The sequence below is a fragment of the Notamacropus eugenii genome, chromosome X (genome assembly GCF_028372415.1).
Source record: "Notamacropus eugenii isolate mMacEug1 chromosome X, mMacEug1.pri_v2, whole genome shotgun sequence".
In the NCBI taxonomy this organism is placed as follows: domain Eukaryota; kingdom Metazoa; phylum Chordata; class Mammalia; order Diprotodontia; family Macropodidae; genus Notamacropus; species Notamacropus eugenii.
The window spans coordinates 33532888-33547602 of NC_092879.1; the positions used below are offsets into that span (position 1 = coordinate 33532888).

General features: G+C 38.4%; 1 pseudogene; it reads right to left on the reverse strand.

Annotated features, from left to right (window-relative positions):
* Positions 1-564: 564 nt before the first annotated feature.
* Positions 565-14715, reverse strand: part of LOC140516444 (protein regulator of cytokinesis 1-like) — a 41171-nt pseudogene continuing 27020 nt past the window's right edge.

Consider the following 14715-nt stretch of genomic DNA (forward strand, 5'->3'; position numbering starts at 1 on the left):
TCCTCATTTATTTTTGATATGTTCAATGCAAGAGTTAATTATCAAGCAATAGGCCAGGCAGGAAGGGACCAACAAACTCAATTAGCTGGACTGAACTTTCCTGAGTTCATGCTTTCTGCCCAAGCTTCTAAGCCGCTCGATGATATGAATATGGCATGATCTAGCTACCACTGCCATCACATTTATCTTGACTAAGGTATGAAAAAATCCTTTTTCTTTTAATTCATGTAGGACAAGATTTGTACTTTTAAATTGCTCCATTCATATTAGTTTTAAATTTCCTTTTCTGTGAACTTCTGAAAGGTAGGGACTTACATTTTGTATTTTCCCCCAATTTTAGCAGACAGCATGTGACTAATCAATTGTAAACAACAAATCTTTAACAGACCTACTGCTCTTTCCTCTCTTCTATGCACTGGCTTCTATATCTCTAGTAATCTTTCTTCTGACTCAATCACCTTAGTCAAAATGTTTTCCAAAAGGTCACCAAAGGTATTTCTTCTCTTGCAGACACTAGAAATTAGCTGATCTCATTTTAATAAGTCAAAAGAAAACAGGGTAGAGAATGATACAATATTTCATATTTAATGTATACATTTATGCTTTCAATTATTTACTTAAAGATAAAGCATGTGAAATACATATGTATTATTGTTAAGTAACATAAATAAATATTACAGTTAAATTTCTAGGACCATGTAGGCCTACAAAGGGACCTTTAGATTCAGGAGAGTATTTTTCTTGTGTCCAGCATGAACAAAAAGAATATTTAAAAAAAGAAAAAAAAACCAAACTAACAGCAACAATCAAACTTGTAGTGAAGTCTAGGAGGTATGAAGCAGTACAAACTGGGAGAGCACTGAAGATTTCAAAGGTGGAAGCCCTCGATGATTTTTACTGCTGGAAGAGAAATAAAAAGCAGATGAGGAAAGTGGGAGGCGGGAAGCACATTCCCAGAAAGAGCCCAGAAATCTGGTATGTCTGAGAAGTTTTCTTCCTTGACACCAAGCAGAGCAGCTGTACTGATAGTCCCAGGCATGGTTTAGAAGGGGCAAGCAGAGGGAATGATGCCATGAGGCACATCTAAGTTACCTATACTAGCAAGAGTCATGGAAAAACACAAGGTGAGTTGCTTGGTACAGTAACAAAAAGCTCAGGTGCACAAAGTTATGCCCTAAGACATGTTGAACCATGTCTAGAAGATACTTGGTGAAGAGGTAGTACCCAAGAGGGCAAAAAAGGCTGAAACGTTGGCACTTCAACCTTCTCTTACAAGGACAAGACATGTTTATCATTATCTGTGGCTGAGAGTTCTGTTGGGAACTGCTGCCAAGCCAACCTTAGGCTGAAGTGTAATGGCATGAGAGAAGTTGGAAGCAAAATATAAAGACCATCAGAAGAATAAGCTAATGGACATTTAATGAAATCATAATAACTAGAAAGAAACATGGTTTCTCAGGCTGTGAGAACAGTAGCAGCTCCGCAACAGGAAACCCTGTTTCATGCACATGCCTGGCTTGAACCTGACCAAAGGAACAGGCATGATGAGAAACCTTTGCTTATCAGTCAATAATAAAAGGACTAATCATAGAAATGGAAAAACTGTTCATCCCTTTGCTGCATGGAATTTAAAGACAGAAGGAATTTATAGACAGAAGGAGCCGCATAGGTCATATAGTTAACGTTCCTTCATTTATTACGCTAGCTTGATGCCTATTCCAGCTTTGAATTTCAATTCTAATTTAGAGAGGCATAAAGCTGGACCTGGAGTCAGGATTATCCGAGTTCAAAACCTGCGTGACCTGGGCAAGTCACTTAAACTCAGTTTCCTCACTTGTAAAATGAGGAGAATAACAATCCTTCCCTCCCAGGTTTAAGGATCAAATGAGATAATATTTGAAAAGTGCCTAGCATAGCACCTATAGTAGGCTCTTGTTTCCTTCCTTCCAAGTTTATAATACAATTCTAGAAAATTCCTGTCCTCTTGACTCCATACTCTAAAACCTTAATGCAGTTAAAATAAGATAGACGGCTGAGTTTTCACTAGTTATTGTGGTGGTTAGTGAGGTAGAGGATCTATGAGAAACTGTCCCTGTCCCACTCCCAACAGAGGGTAAGCAATGATTAGGTAAATGGTGTTGGGTTGTGATACCATTCACTCAACCAACTTGGATTAAACTTTCCAAGCCAGCAGGTTGCCATTTTGGATATTAATCCTGCTATCTTTTTTCCAAATGATTCTTCTCTGACTAGGAGTAAGACTTATTAGAAAGGCAAAGCTTGATTACCTTGTGGGCTCTGCCCGATGAACTAGGCCGTGGTTCTTGCTTCCTGCAGGGTATTCTGGATCTGCTGCTGCGTAACTCTACTGCTCCTGTATGCTGGCTCTTCTTTAGTTGCTATAGGAATAACAATCATCAGTGGTAAGGACAACACCAAAGCAAAATGAGGGTAGGAAGGCAGAGCCCCAAAGCTAGTCTACAGCATGCATAAAATGGAAGGCAAGGGATGGACATGGACTATATGCTATTACAATCTATACAAATTAGCAGAAATACAATGCTCAAAGAGCTCACCGCTTCTCTGTTTGCTTACTTACTCGTTCCTCCTTTTCCTTCTCTTTCTTCAAATGAAACGTCTCCCACTGTTTCGTCATATATTCTATGAAGTTCTGGCCATTCACTACAAAAACCTTGGAATGTTGCTCTTGCCACATTTCAATCTGTGCTTTCAACTCCTCTTCCAGCTAAGGTCATTAAAAAAAGAAAAGCTTACTATCAATAACTTGCTAATATCCTATTAAGCTTGCCGTTCTCAAAGGGTTACGTCTTCCATTCAGAGGCTCATTGTGCTATTTCACTATGTTTGTGACTCTAAGTAAAACACGAGACAAAGACAGAGAATGTATGTAAAACTGATCATCAGGAAACAAAATCCAGACTTATTTAGAAAACACATGATGGAGGAAAGAGATATAAACCACAGTCATTCTTTTTCAAATTTGTTTGTTTTGACGGCACTTGATGCTATGGTATACAGCAAAGCCCACGTCTCAACGACTGGAGGTCTTCATGAGAATCCTTATTCATGAGGAAGTTCTACCCTGAGAACATCTTCTGTGACCCAATGGACAACTCTAGCAAGGATGGACTTCCTGAAAGAGCTATCATATAGCATTCTACCTGTTCGGAGAAATTAATATAGAAGGACTTGTTTCTTGGGCAGAAAACTTTTTTAAAATTTATTTATTTATATTTACTTTTCAACATTCACTTCCATAAGATTTTAAGTTCTAAATTTTCTCCCCCTCCCCAAGATGGCTTGTAATCTGATATAGTCTCCACATATACATTAATATTCAATATATTTTCACATTAGCTATGTTGTAAAGAAGAACTAGAATCAATGGGAGGAACCAAGAGAAAGAAGAAACAAACAAACAAAAAAGAAAGCAAGTACTATGCTTTGATCTGCATTCAGATTCCATAGTTTTCTCTCTGGATATGGATAGCATTTTCCATCATGAGACTTTGGAGTTGTCTATCAAAGTGGGCCATCACACAATGTGGCTGTTACTGAATACAATATTCTCCTGGTTCTGCTCCCCTCACTCAGCATCAGTTCATGTATGTCTTTCCAGGTTGTTCTGAAGCCCACTTGATCATCATTTCTTATGGAATATTAGCATTCCATGACATTCACATACCATAACTTACTTAGTCATTCCCCAATGGATGGGCATTCCCTCGATTTCCAGTTCTTGGCAACCACAAAAAAGAGTTGGTATAAATGGTTTTTGTACGTGTGGGTCTTTTTCCCAGTTTTATGCTCTCTTTGAGATACAGTCCTTGAAGGGGTATTGCTGGGTCAAAAGGTATGCATATTTTTATAGCCCTTTGGGCATAGTTGCAAATTGCTCTCCAGAATGGTTGGATCAGCTGACAGCTCCACCAACAATGAATTAGTGTTCCAACTTTTCCACATCTTCTCTAAAATGTATCATTTTCCTATTTTGTCATGCTAGTCAATCTGATAGCTATAAGGTGGTACCTCAAAATTGTTTTGATTTGCATTTCTCTAATCAATAGTAACTTAGAGCATTTTTTTATATGACTAGAGAGAGCTTTCATTTCTTCCTCTGAAAATTGCCTGCTCATCTCCTTTGACCATTTATCAATTGTGGAATGACTTTAATACTTAAAATATTAAATTTTCTAAATTTTAGAAATTAGGCCTTTATCAGAGACACTTGTAAAAATTGTTTCTCAGCTTTCTGCTTCCCTTCTAATTTCAGCTGCATTGGCTTTGATTGTGCAAAAACTGCAATTTAATGTAATCAAAATTATCCATTTTGTATTTCATAATGTTCTCTATCTCTTGTTTGGTCATAAATTCTTCTGTTCTCCATAAGTCTGACAGGTAAACTATTCCTTGCTCTCCTGGTTTGCTTATAGTATCAGCCTTTATATCTAAATCTTGTACCCATTTTGACTTTATCATGGTATATGATGAAAGACGCTGATCTATGCCTAGTTTCTGCCATACTATTTTCCAATATTTCCAGCAGTTTTTGTTAAATAATGAGTTCTTATCCCAGAAGTTGGAATCTTTGAGTTTATCAAACAGTAGATTACTATAGCAGTTGATGGGCAGAAAACGTAAAAGATAGATTTTAAAAGATATTATTGCTATCTAATTTTTTGTCACCTTTATTCCTGAATTTATCTCTTTCACTCTTTCCTCCTCAGTGAGTCATCCTTTATAACAAAGAACAAAATTGGGTGGAGGTGGGGGCACAAAGCAGTTCAGCGAAACTAATTAAGACATCAATCCAACTTAAAAACTCCACATCTACAAAGAAGAAAGGGATATTAAGGGACATTTTCTTAATTCTTCTTCCAGGTCAAGTTTGGTTATTATCATCAAGTAGCATTCAGTTTCAAAATTTTGTTCCTTCCATTGATGTTGTTATAATCACTGTGTGTTGTTTTCCTAGTTCTGCTTTTTAGATAGATTTGAACTAAGGGACCCTGCATGCAAAACACAAGGAGCACGCCAAAAAACATTGTCTACCTTAGAGAGTGTTTTTTGGAGCGTGGCTCGTTGCTTTTCTTCTTTCAAGAGATTTCCACCACGGTTCACAAATCTACTTGGATCTGAAGTTTTTCTCTGTGGAGACAATATATTTTGTTTTATTTATTTTTCAAAATTTATTTTATTCTGAACTTAAGAAATAAAACAGGCATTTCCATGACATATTAAAATAGGAAAAAAAGAGGACTGCACATGAAACTGCAAATCTATTATCTACAACTTGCTATTTATATAAAATATATATTAAACCTATTGCACAAGTTTTTTTTTTCTTTTTTTCTTCCCTCTCCACTCTGGCCATAGAGATGGCCACCATTAGACACAGATATGTATTTATATGTGAAATCATTCTATACATACTTCTATTTATCAGTTCTTTTTCTGGATTCAGGTTGCATCTCCCTCCATAGGTCGTGTGTAGTTAATTGGGGTATTTATAATAGTCAAAATGACTTAGTTGCTTCAAATTTTTCTTAAAACAACATTGCTTTTACCATATAAAATGTTCTCTTTGTTCTGTCCATTTTGCTCTTCATAATTTTGTGCAAATTTATCCATGTTTTTCCAAGGTCACTGAGCTCATCATTTCAGATAGCATAAAAGTATTCCATCATAATGATAAGACACAATTGTTCAGCCAATTCCCAACTGACAGGCATCCCTGAAAATTCCAGTTTTGCCGCCAGAAAGAGAGCTGCTATATTTTAAAACATATAGGCTCTTTTCCTTTTTCCCTAATCATCTCTGCACATACAACTAGTAGTGATATTGCTGAGTCAAAGGGTATAGACAGTGTAATAATTCATCCAGATTGCTCTCCAGAATGGTTGGATCAGTTCACAGTTCCACCAACAATGAATTAGTGTCCCAATTGTTCCACCTCCCCTCCAAAATTTGCTACTTTCCTCTTCCTTTATTTGAGAAATAATGTATAAGATTGTTTCCCAATTTTCTGCTTTGCTTCTGAACTTGGCTATGTTTGCTTTGTTTGTACAAAACATTTTTAATTTAATGTAATTGAAATTATGCATTTTACACCTCATGCTGCTCTCTATCTCTTGTTATTCAAAAATTTTTAACCTCTAAGTCTGATAAGTAATATGTCCCATGTTCTTCAAATTTTCTTGTAATATCTCTCTTCTATCTCAGTCATGTCTCCATTTTGACCTTATCTTGGTAAATGGTATAAGATAATGGTCTATTCTCAATTTCTGCCAAACTGCTTTCCAGTTTTTTCAACATTTTTTTTTTTACTAAAAAATGAATTCTTATCCCCAAAATGTAAGTCTTTACACACTTGTAAAACACAAGGTTATTATAGTCATCTGCTGCTGTAAATTGAGACAACATAATTTAATGAGAGCTACTATTTAACTAATAAATCCAAACATAGAAGGAAGATTTAGTTCCTGAAAGTCCTTTAATTCCATAAAACCATACCTTCCAGGAGGCAGATATTCCTTCCCTGCACTAACAACTAAGCTGCCAGAAAAGGAATCCAAAATATTCCCAACTAGAACTGATCTTTAAGTAGGTTCATGAGAAGTCAACAAGACATGACCTGTGGTAAAGAGGAGACTTAGGAGGCAAAACCAGCTTTCAGATACCTCATTGCAGCAAGGGAATAGGGTTTAAGCAATTGTGTTCAGGGTAATTTATTTCTTCTGTTCTTACCTTTCCTTCCTTCCCTCCCTCTGAAAAAATACCTCAAGCTCCAAGAAAAGATTCCAGCTCTTTTCCCACTTCAGAACACCTTCAAAGAGTTCTTTGTGGGAGTCATAATATTGTTTCAACTTTACAAGTTCTTCATCATGTAGCTGTAGCAAGATTTCTGTGTAGTTCTCTGTGTAAGGGTAATAATGGAGTCAAATTCTGAAATTCCTCTAAACTTAAATAACCTAGTATCACTTGTATTTCCTGTTTCCAGTACAGTAAAATACCCCAATTTTCCAAGTATAACGAGACACTTACACTCTTTCTTATCCCAGCTTCTTGATCACTTGAGCCTCACTCGATCCATTTCATCCTATCCTTTTCCATCAAGTTGCTCTTCTCTTCCCTACCTTCTCCAATATCTTTCATTTCTCCCTGTCTACTACATGCTTCCCTGACATCTACAAACATGCCTCTCTCTCGTCCACCCTTAAATTCTCACTTGATCCATCTCTCTGTCCTGGTTATTAACCTACAGAGCTCTCCTCTCTTTTGTAGCTGACCTCCTTAAGGAAGATATCTACAGTCTATGCCTTCACTTCTTTTCCTCTTAGCTTTTTCCAGTCTGGCTTCTGACCTCATCATTCAATTGTCTCTAAAGATATCTAGGGAGCCAAGATGGCGGAGTAGAAAGACGCACATACACATAGCTCCGAACCCACAACCCATAGAACAACTACAAAGAAGTAACTCACGGCGAATTCTGCACCCAGAGGCCACAGAACATTGGAGCGAGGCAGATTTCTGTTCCAGAGAGACCTGCAAACCTCTCGCAAAAGGTCCTTCGTGCCATGGACTGGGCGCCGGGACTGGGAGATGAGTACAGCCCTGCCGGAGCCGCAGCAATAAGAGGAAAAGATCCGAGCGGGCTTCAGGGATGGGATCTCCTGCGGCCGCACAAGTCCCTCCACCCACAGGTGACAGGGGTTGGTGAGAGAGTCTCTTTGGCAGGTCCAGGGGGGAGTGGGGTGCCCCCATGGCTCGGGCCCCCTTGGGAGACAGAAGCTGAGGGGCGGTGGCAGACCGGGGCTCCCCAAGCAGGCAGGAGCCTGGATCCACTGTTGAAGGTCTGTGCATAAACCCATTGAGGGAACTGATGCTGAGAGGCGGCCCTGCCCCGACCTCAGCACCTGAACTTAATCTCACACTGAATAGCAGCCCTGCCCCTGCCAAAAGCCCTGAGGCTGGAAGGAGCATTTGAATCTCAGACCCCAAACGCTGGCTGGGAGGATCAGGAGGTGAGGTAGGTGTGAGGAGAATATTCAGAGGTCAAGTCACTGGCTGGGAAAATGCCCAGAAAAGGGAAAAAAAATAAGACTATAGAAGGTTACTTTCTTGGTGAACAGGCATTTCCTCCCTTCCTTTCTGATGAGGAAGAACAATGCTTACCATCAGGCAAAGACACAGAAGTCAAGGCTTCTGTGTCCCAGCCCACCCAATGGGCTCAGGCCATGGAAGAGCTCAAAAAGAATTTTGAAAATCAAGTTAGAGAGGTGGAGGAAAAGCTGGGAAGAGAAATGAGAGACATGAAGTCAAAGCATGAACAGCAAATCAGCTCCCTGCTAAAGGAGACCCAAAAAAATGTTGAAGAAAATAACACCTTGAAAACTAGCCTAACTCAATTGGCAAAAGAGGTTCAAAAAGCCAATGAGGAGAAGAATGCTTTCAAAAGCAGAATTAGCCAAATGGAAAAGGAGATTCAAAAGCTCACTGAAGAAAATAGTTCTTTCAAAACTAGAATGGCACAGATGGACGCTAAGGACTTTATGAGAAAGCAAGAAATCACAGAACAAAGCCAGAAGAATGGAAAAATGGAAGATAATATGAAATATCTCATTGGAAAAACAACTGACCTGGAAAATAGATCCAGGAGAGACAATTTAAAAATCATGGGAATACCTGAAAGCCATGATCAAAAGAAGAGCCTAGACATCATCTTTCATGAAATTATCAAGGAAAACTGCCCTGAGATTCTAGAACCAGAGGGCAAAATAAATATTCAAGGAATCCACAGAACACTGCCTGAAAGAGATCCAAAAAGAGAAACTCCTAGGAACATTGTGGCCAAATTCCAGAGTTCCCAGGTCAAGGAGAAAATATTGCAAGCAGCTAGAAAGAAACAATTCAAGTATTGTGGAAATACAATCAGGATAACACAAGATCTAGCAGCTTCTACATTAAGGGATTGAAGGGCATGGAATAGGTTATTCCAGAAGTCAAAGGAACTAGGACTAAAACCAAGAATCACCTACCCAGCAAAACTGAGTATAGTACTTCAGGGGAAAACTTGGTCTTTCAATGAAACAGAGGATTTTCAAGCATTCTTGATGAAAAGACCAGAGCTGAAAAGAAAATTTGACTTTCAAACACAAGAATGAAGAGAAGCATGAAAAGGTGAACAGCAAAGAGAAGTCATAAAGGACTTACTAAAGTTGAACTGTTTACATTCCTACATGGAAAGACAATATTTGTAACTCTTGAAACATTTCAGTATCTGGGTACTGGGTGAGATTACACACACACACATGCACACACCACACATACGTAGAGACAGAGTGCACAGAGTGAATTGAAGAGGATGGGATCATATCTTAAAAAAATGAAATCAAGCAGTGAGAGAGAAAGATATTGGGAGGAGAAAGGGAGAAATTGAATGGGGCAAATTATCTCTCATAAAAGAGGCAAGCAAAAGACTCATTAGTGGAAGGATAAATAGGGGAGGTGAGAGAAAAACATGAAGTCTACTCTCATCACATTCCACTAAAGGAAGGAATAAAATGCACACTCATTTTGGTATGAAAACCTATCTTACAATACAGGAAAGTGGGGGATAAGGGGATAAGCAGGGTGGGGAGGATGATGGAAGGGAAGGCACGGGGAGGAGGGAGCAATTTGAGGTTAACACTCATGGGGAGGGATAGGATCAAAAGAGAATAGAAATAATGGGGGACAAGATAGGAGGGAGGGAAATATAGTTAGTCCTATACAACACAACTATTATGGAAGTCATTTGCAAAACTACACAGATTTGGCCTATATTGAATTGCTTGCCTTCCAAAGGGAAGGGGTGGAGAGGGAGGGAGGTAAAGAAGTTGGAACTCAAAGTGTTAGGATCAACTGTTGAGTAATGTTCTTGCCACTAGGAAATAAGAAATACAGGTAAAGGGGTATAGAAAGCTATCTGGCCCTACAGGACAAAAGAGAAGATGGAGACAAGGGCAGAGAGGGATGATAGAAGAGAGAGCAGATTGGTCATAGGGGCAGTTAGAATGCTTGGTGTTTGGGGGGGGAGGGAAGAAAAGGGGAGAAAATTAGTAACCCAAAATTTTGTGAAAATGAATGTTAAAAGTTAAACAAAAAAAATAAAGCTATCTACAATCTCTTTATTGATTTGATTTTAATATTTTCCCCTATTACATGTAAACACAATTTTTAACCTTTACTTTTTATAACTTTGAGTTCCAAAGACCCTCCTTCTTTCAACTCTAGGCATTTGTAAAGGCTCTCTATCCCTCTTTATCTCTGCCTCTTGGTTTCTCTGGCTGCCTTCAAGTCTCAACTAAAATCTCACCCTCTCAACTAAAATCTCACCCTTCTGCAAGAAGCCTTCTCCCTTAATGCTACTGCATTCCCTCATTTTACTTCCAATTTGCATTGGATGTTGCTTGTACATAATTGTTTGCATGTTGTTTCTTCCATCAGTTGTGAACTTTTTGAGGGTAAAGACTTTTTTGTCATTCTTTGTATCCCCAATGCACAAAGCACATGACCAATCTCTCTCTAAACTAACCTTAATAAAATATAATAACCACCCTTTGGCTCAAAAGCTTTTGATGGCTCTCCACCCAAAGAATAAAGACCATATTCTTTTATTCATCCTTCTAGGGCCAGGAAAAAATACATATATACATACACATATATGAATACATGCATGCATATTCTCTCTCTGTTTCTCTGCTGTCTCTCTCTGGATACACACACACACACACACACACACACACACACAACTAAATATGATTGGTTTCTTTTGTAATTCTTTGTGTTTTATTTTAGGCAGTTAAAAACATTCTTTTGATTAAGGGTCCAGAACCTTCAGACTGCCCAACAGGTCTATGTCACAAAGGTTAAGAATGCATGTTCTAATACCCCTAATGGCACAACCTTACCTTTCACACTCCTCCCCCAAATAGATAATACTATGTTCATTCTAACCTCCATGCTTTCATTCATACTATATCTATTCTACACTTTTTATCAAAATACTATCTATCCTAATTTCAAGCCCAGGTCAAATTTTACCTCCTACTTCCAGTTTTTCCCTGCCATTTCATCTCACTTACTGTTTGTCTAGTATTTAATTGTACTATTTCTTTTTATATAATCACATACTGCCTTCTATTGTCTACGGTTATTTCATGATATTTATCATGTTTGTGTTAGCCATCTCTCTCCAATGAAAATATAAGCTCCTTAAGGGTAGGACCCAAGTTTTCTAAACTTCTTTTGCATCCTCTGCATCAGGATTAAGGATGGTCAGAATTCAGATACTTGATAAGCATAAATGTATCTCATCCAAGGTAGCCAGCTAAAATTAAAAGATTCAAGAGGGAAAAGTTTCGTATTCCTTTCCTACTCTGTCATATCATTTCTAGAAGAAATGCTTCAAATGAGAGAAGCTGCAGATCACTTCTAACAGCCTTACAAACAGTATCTGTACAAGAATTACATTGATAACCAGAAAAAATAATCTAGGTTGAATTCCTTTTCAAATGTATTTTCTTCTTGTCAGGAGACCTGGCTTATAGAAATACAGTAGTAAGCAGGCAAGTCTATCCATACTAACCATCATAGTAATGGGTGAAGGCTTCTTTCTGCTGTTGACTGTAAAAGCATCCTTCCCAATATAGCGCCAGCTCCACCCTGATTGCTTTAATCATTTTCTTCAAGTTCTGAAGCCTCAGATCCTCCAACCGATCCACTTCTAATTGTAGCTGCAAAGGGGAGAAAAGTGCCAAAAATGCCTCTCCTTTTTCTCTAGAACAGGTTTAACATTAATTTTATGCCAAGCTTCTTCTGTTTAGTCAAGCAACAGTTTAGACTTTGATTTCACTTAATCATCTACCAAGTTTTCAGAGTTCCAAATAACAGGCAAGAGTACAGGCCATAAAAGGTTAATTCATAATTTAAGATATTCAGTGATTCAAAAGTATGTTCCAAGATGGTTTCCAAGAACGAATCTATAAAAGAGGGTCATTAGTTTCCTAAGTCTTCCACAAAGTTCTAAAATAGCTTTCAGAGGACAGTAACCAAAACCCAGAAAGCCTGGAGACATATTTAAGGTCTCCTTGCAAAACTAGTGGAAAAACATAACTTTTGTTATAAGAGTTGGCAATCTATGGTATACACACCAAAGATGATGCACCCCATTTCCATGCTGCAAAAAATGTTTCACAGGTCAGAGGCTCAACAGCAATCATCAATCCTTTCTTCCCACCATATCTGGCACACTTAAGAAAAAGAATCAGAACCTTGACATACCAGGTTAGAAAGGTTGCCCATCTCTAGCATATAATATTTTCTTACCACTTCTCTGATTGTGGACTTTGACCCAGTCATGAATACGGCCAGAGCTTCTCTCTCCTGCATAGATATTTGTAACCAGAGCCAGAGTTCCCTGATTCGAGAGTGTAGGCCTTTACACACAGCTTCATTCTCAGTTTTCTCCGTTTCTAGCTGCAACAAAGAAAATGAGTTCCTATTCAAAGCAAAGTACCTCCCTCTAAAGACAAATAGTTGTAGATGCTGACACAACAAGGCAGAGGAACAGACTGGATGTCTGAAATCTGATCAGCCTAAAAAAGAGTGAATTAATGAAAAAACATTAAGGGCTTACTCTAATTACTGCTCTCAGGGAGCTTTCGTTCTAACGTGGGAAGATAACACATGAAAGGGAGGTAGACATGACTGGCAACCTGGCTTGGAATTGGCTGGTAGTGCTGTGGAGCTCTGATAATTCCATGGCAAAAGTTCACTCATGGGAGGCCAGAATCCTAGGGACAGAAACCACACTCCATTGGAAATGAGTTGAAGCAACATGGTTTAGAAATAGCCAGGAAGCGAAAATTGGCTAGGTGTTGGGTTTCTATTTAAAGCCTTTCAGATAATAGTTCAGTGCTGCCTTCTGTTTGTATTAGGGCTTTGACAGAAATATTAGCTAGGATTAAGGCAGCTGAACAAGCTGGTGAAAAAGACTAGGAAGTTTACTATAAATAAAGTTCTTTCAGAAACCCAGAGGTGGTGAATAGGTAGGAACAAGCAACTATTCACTAAGCCTACCACTTCCCACAAGTTGGAAGAACATGGGCAATTTTGTAAGAATTTGGAGAAAATACATTATGTTTATCTATCAGTGAAGAATAATTCAAAATCAAAGAATGAAACAATTCTGATTCTCAAGTTTATACTGCAAGGTGTCACGGCAAATGAAATGAGCATGTAAAGAATGAAAAGAAGTATTTCAAAAGAATAAAAACAGGAAGAGGCATAAGGGAATCCAAACCTGTGTGGGGAGGCAGAAGGATGGAAAAAAATGTGATGGGGGTGGAGAAGGAAGATTTCATCATTTTGAGCTCTGCAACTGATACAATGCTCTTTCCACGGAGCAAGGAAGTGGACCCTCTCAGGAGGAAACAGCTCCTTGTGTTCTCCTCTGAAGGAAGGACAATGTGGAACTGGTATGTTGCCAAGAGAAGGGTTCTTTAGTACTAGTCAGATGAAGAAGAAATAGAGGTGACTTCCTGCTGAGGGGTACATCAACCATGTATAATTCAGAGGTAGACTGAATATATAAAACATTGTGATAATGGCTAAAGTCTTAGGTTCAGATTCCAATTCTACCTCAGACACTTACTAGCAGTGTGACTCTGGGAAAGTCACTTAACCTCTGCCTTGGTTTCCTCATGAGATTGTAAAATACTCTGTAAATTTTAAGGAACTGTATAAATGTAACCTATTAACATTACCACTGCCCTCTCTTGCAGTTCGCATAAGGATAAATCATATCGAGAAGAGTAGCAGTGATTATGAAACACTGTACAAGAAAACAAAGGCCTTAGGATATTTTCCCCATTGCTACTAATTGAAGAAAAGGCTATGAAGAGAGGTGGATGTTGGAAGTGAACTGTTTTAAGAAGGCTAAAAAGAGAATTTGGATTTCTGGACCAAAGCTTAAATGAAAGGACTGACGAGCACTTGCCCAAAGCTTCAGTACACCTAACAAGAGCCAGCAAAAATATATTTGCCTGGAGTCTTTTCATCTGATATATAGTCTATACTGAAAATGTGGGGGGGGGGGGCGGGGAAGGGAGAAAATTATTCACAGATATTTGCCAAGCCAGATACTACAGGGAGTAGCAGGTTCAACATAGAAAGAATAATACCCGCAAAGTAGACAAATTAATACACAGAAAAGAGTCTCCAAGCTTGCAATATGACGTGCAGCCTCAAATGTCAATGCACAAATACATAAAATATGGATAATAAGATGAACTAGCTATCTCAGTGCAAGGGGATAAATATGATATCACAGCTATAACTGAGAATTGTAGGATGGGATACATAGTTGGAATATGGCTTTAAAGGGCAGACTCTACTTAAAGGGAAAAGATTATAGGGATGGTAGAGTACTGTCACATATGAAGAATGACTCCTAAGGAAATTCACCCCTCTAGTTTGGGAATGATGTGTAAAACATTTGGGTAAGGATACATGAAGGGAAAAACAGATGCCAATATTACCATACTACAGCTGACCTAAGCAGAAAGAGAATATAGAATGCATAATATTTGAGAAACAGAGATAGACCTGACCTTCAAATATCTAGACATGCTAGGATTTTCTGTCAAATTA